General features: G+C 42.6%; 1 pseudogene; it reads left to right on the top strand.

Annotated features, from left to right (window-relative positions):
• Positions 1–4,741: 4,741 nt before the first annotated feature.
• On the top strand, positions 4,742–4,831 carry LOC148370516 (U2 spliceosomal RNA; annotated as a pseudogene).
• The last annotated feature ends 388 nt before the right edge of the window (positions 4,832–5,219 follow it).

Raw genomic sequence — 5,219 nt, 5'->3', positions numbered from 1 at the left:
GACTTCATGTAAACGTGGGGGAATAAAATGGCCTACAGGCTCTGTTCTTGTCTTTGTGGGTATTTCAGCACAAACACAGGCAAAGAGCAGCAAAGAGGCCATGACGCTACCATCCATCAAAGACTGGAAGGAACATCCAGTTGGTGGCTCCAGCAGGCTTAGAAAACCCTTTTGTTCAAACACCGTTAATAATTAAGCACCATACTCAGCCTCTTGGGCTACACAAGATTGAATAATTTTGCCGGGAGAAAAAGAAAATTTCTTGTAACCCGGCCAGCTTGCACTGACTTCTTTATACTTAAAGTGACAGTGTGTATGAATTGACCAGCAGAGTTTGTTGTATCTTAGCATGAAGCTGAAATGTGTGCATTAGTAGAAGAAACGGCTGTGTGAATGAGCGAGTGAGTTGTCTGTCCCTGTGTTCCCTGCGATTGGCTGGCAACCAGTTCAGGGTGTCCCCTGCCCACTGCTAGCTGGGATGGGCTCCAGCACCCCCGCGACCCTGCTGAGGATAAGCGGTGCAGCTAATGAGATGAGATATAACAGTTCATATTTACTGTTTATTTTGTCCTAAAATGTGTTTATGTTCATTTCAGATTCAGATTCAGATTCAGATCTACTTTATTGTCATTCTAGTACACGTGTATAAAGAACGAAATGTCGATGCATCTGACCCCCACAGTTTCCTTGAATGTACAGATATAAATAATGTTGTATTGTATTTTGGCTACGTATAGTATTTTACCATAGTGCCGATAGTGCAAGAAGAGTAGCTAACCAGATGTGCAAAATGGGCAGTCAGGTTAACAAGTCAGGTACACAGTAACATTAACACTGTAACAATAACGCTGTAATTACAATAGTGCAGAGAGCAATGTGCAAGGAGTGGCAAGCTATAAAAAAAAACTGCCAGTAGTGCAAAAAGTCAGATTAGCAGCCGTTTAGATTTAAGTTAACTATATGTTAGATTGACCATTTAACAGTCTAATGGCCAGGGGGACTAGACTATTGCGGAGCCTGGTGGTCCTGCACCGCACACTGCAGTACCTCTTCCCAGAGGCTAGCAGAGTGAACAGTCCATGATGGGGGTGATAGGGGTCCCCGGTAATGTTTTTAGCATGGGATAGGCAGTGCTTCTGGCCAATGTCCTGAATGGAGGGAAGTGTAGTCCCGATTATTTTCTCTGCTGTCCTCGTTACCCTCCTCACACTACCCCAGTCGGTAGCGCTGCAGCCTCCACACCACACAGAGATACAGCTGGTCAGGATACTCTCTATGGTGCCCCTGTAGAATGTAATGAGGGAGGGTGGGGACAGGTGGGCTCTCCTCATCCTCCAGACCCTACTTCAAAATAACCCGGAAAAGTCAAAGTTTTTTTTTCTTTTTAAAGTGTTTTAACATCGTCTTAACACATAGTTTTGGTAGATATTGCCAGGTATTGGAAGTTTGGGTTCTTCTAAAGAAAGAAAAGGCACAAAATATTCACTCAAAGTAACAAAAAAGGTGGCTTTGTATGGGGGCGGTTGTGGCTCAGGAGGTAGAACGCTCGTCTTGGGATCAAGAGATCGCAGTTCGAATCCCGACTCCCCTGTGTTACATGTCGAAGTGTCCTTGGGTAAAACACTGAACCCCTAATACCCCCAATAAGCAGGTTCGCGCCTGACATGGCTGCACGGCCGCTATTGGGAAATGTGAAGCACACTGAAAAGCGCTTTGGGAAGTCTTGACTTGAAAAGCGCTATATAAATGCAGATCATTTCATTTAATTTCACTATATTTAGTCAATAAAGGGTTTTCTTATTCTTATCCTTCACGTTGTTTATGACATGCTTATGCCATACTGACACATCAAATCTATTGTAAACGAATCAGGTTTTAAAATCATCGCACAATAAAAACTTGTAGCTCAAGATAGAATAATGTTTTTCATTGTATGTGTGCTTTTACTCCTGGAGTCTTATTAATTTGCACATAAGATTTTGGATTCAAACCCGAGCTATTATTTGCTACAGTCTCTATTTGGCTGGCGACCAGCCCGGGATGCATCCAGCCTGAGGTCAACTGGGAAGGGGTCCAACTTTTTCACAACCATAAAGAGCAAAAACAAATGTATGGATAGCTCATGTAAATGAGATCATATCAACAAAAAAACCCTGCCACACACACAAAGTATCCAGAGTAAATAATATTTGATGTCTGGGGTTTTCTTCCCACACTTCCTGGCCCTCCCTCCGTTCCCTTGGGGCCCAATAATGGCTCAAGCACTTCTGCTGAGAACAAGCACCTGAGAGAGAACAGCTGTCTTGTGAAAGGTCACTCTCCCACTGTTCCTCGCTCTCGCACAACATTTCCGGCCTCTGAGGCCCCCTAAAATCCCCCCCCAAAAAAAAAAAAAAATTCTCACACATACACGCACCTCTCGCTGATTCTTGGCAGAGTTAGGACACCTTGTAATCTCCTGCATGCGTAGGCGGACCGTTGCACTGTGGCCCACTTTCTCAACGTTCCCTGCATACAAGTGGATGCGTACGAGTCTCTGGAGCTGTTTATTTTCCCCGGTGCCGTGTAGAGGCTATCGTCGCCATGCACGTAGGCCAACACACACAAAGCGGACGTGTCTTAAACGCCTTGCAAAACAAACACTTTAGTCACATTTTTCGACGCGTGTTTCTCACAGACAAAACGATGCTTCAAATAAGACAACGTTGAAAAATATACAACTGGATTTGCAGATGTTTTGTTGCTAATCTTGTACCAAGTGTTCCTTAACCCCTTAATGTTATGCAGGCCTTCCAGCAGGCCGTTGGCGCGGTGAAAAGCAAATATGTGTCTTCACCATATCTAAATAACTAACTAAAATACCTCACGGCACATAAACTGTTGAAATTTAAAATATGATGACTATTTCAAAACGTACTCATCACAGAAACACACAGTTTGAAAGAAGATACCCAACAACGATAAAGCCAGTATTTCTAACCCAATAATTTCTGTCATATTCCATTAATTAAACGATTATACATAAACATTGTCTGGTTACATTTAAGAGGGTCCGGTGAATCCATTCGGTGAAACATTTACCCCAAAACCAGAGGTGGGTAGTAACAGAGTACATTTGCTTCGTTACATTTACTTGAGTATGTTTTGGGAAATTTTGTAATGTATTTTTACTTGAGTAAATTTGTCAAAAAAACAAAACAGAAACAAAAATTATATTTTCACCCCGCTACATTAGATAACATTGAAGTTGTTACATCTTTACTTAAAAAATCCCCTCTACTTTCTCCGCTAAGACACATGTATTTTGACGCAGAACTCTACCATGTTTAACCAATCAAACTTAGCAGCCTCGTCAGGTGACCATATTCAACTTCAGCAGGGAAAACATTGTTTAAGTCAAGTCAAGTCATTTTTATTTGTATAGCCCTTAATCACAAAGAGTCTCAAAGGGCTTCACTGGTTATTTACACAGACTATTTGTTCAGACTATTATTAGACCAGCCCCTGATCTGGAACCAACATGAGGGCAAGGAAAAACTCAAAAACCCATGAGGAAAATGAAGAAACCTTGAGAAGGAACTGCACATTTGGCATCCCCCTTTCAGGATTGCCAGACAGCAAAGGATGTTGCAATCACAAATAATACAGAGATAATGTCCACGAAAAGTATAGGTTATTCAAATGCTTTAGAGTAGAAGTGTGTTTTAAGCTTAGATTTAAACATTTACACTGAGGTTGCAGAACGGATCTCAGGGGGAAGAGCATTCCACAGCACCGGTGCCCGGATGGAGAACGCTCTCGAACCAGCAGAACACTTCTTGGCTCTTGGGATCACCAGAAGACCGCCGCTCTCAGAACAAAGGCTTCGGACCGGAACATAGGGAGAAATCAGATCTGAAAGATATGAGGGAGCAAGTCCATGTATGATTTTGTATAATACTAAGAGAACCTTGAAATCACATCTTAGGCTAACAGGGAGCCAATGCAGGTTAGCCAAAATCGGCGTGATGTGATCGGACTTTTTTGTCCTAGTTAAAAGCCTCGCTGCAGCATTTTGTACCAGCTGAAGACTCTTGATTCTGGACTTCGGGAGACCAGAGAGTAGTGCATTACAGTAATCAAGACGGGAGGTAACAAACGCGTGAATTATAATCTCCGCATCCGTCTGAGACAGGACGAATTTTAGCAATGTTGCGAAGATGGAAGAAAGCGGTTCTAGTAATTCTCTTCACATGTGTTTGAAATGACAGATCGCAGTCAAATATGACACCTAAATTTTTAACTGAGTCACTCTGTGTGATTTGATATTTGTCAATGTTCACAGCAGTTTCTGAGAATAAGTCACAGCATTTAGATGGACCAATGACTAACATTTTGGTCTTTTCAGAATTAAGACGCAAGAAATTAAGTGACATCCACTCTTTTATCTCAGTGAGGCAGGCCTCCAAATTTTCACAATTTTTAGTGTGGCAGATTCCTCCAACGGAAGATATAGTTGAGTTTCATCTGCGTAGCAGTGGAAACTGATATTATACTTGCAAATAACATCACCTAATGGAAGCATGTAAATGCTGAAAAGAAGGGGGCCAAGCACTGAACCCTGCGGAACACCACAGGTAACACTAACACGCTCAGATGTCATTTTGCCATAATTAACACAGTGCGTCCTATCTGAGATGTAGGATCTGAACCATGAGAGGACGGTTTCTGAGAAACGTAACGACACTAACAATTGTTACGCTCTGATTTTTGCAATCCGGAGATGGAATAAGAGCTTGTTCTGTCCACTCCACGCATCGGCCCGGTATTGCAGTACCTCCGGGAACGGTGCATTCGCAATGATCGCAGCAAGGCTTTAGGGCTAGGACCTTAGCTTGGCCTTTTGGCTGAAAGTAAGTGTCCCGACTCCTAGGCTTTGTAGCGTATTATGAACTGACCGATAACGGACAGTGGATAATGAATAACGAAGATAGAACAATAACCCTTAAAAATCCCTCCATCCCTCCTGAGAGACCAATCCATTTTTCCAGCCGTTCTAGTAGGATATTATGGTCCACTGTCTCAAAAGCAGCACTAAGGTCCAGCAGCAGCAAAAGTGATGAAACGCCAGAGTCCATTGCCAGTAGCAGATCATTGGTTACCTTAATCAGAGCTGTCTCAGTAGAGTGGTTAGCTATGAATCCTGATTGCATTGATTCAAAAAGATTGTTCTCGGATAT

Source organism: Urocampus carinirostris, chromosome 3, assembly GCF_059441175.1.
Source record: "Urocampus carinirostris isolate Australia breed hairy pipefish chromosome 3, RoL_Ucar_1.0, whole genome shotgun sequence".
Lineage (NCBI taxonomy): Eukaryota > Metazoa > Chordata > Actinopteri > Syngnathiformes > Syngnathidae > Urocampus > Urocampus carinirostris.
Note: the sequence above shows the minus strand (reverse complement) of the source record. Positions and strands in the feature narration are given on the sequence as shown.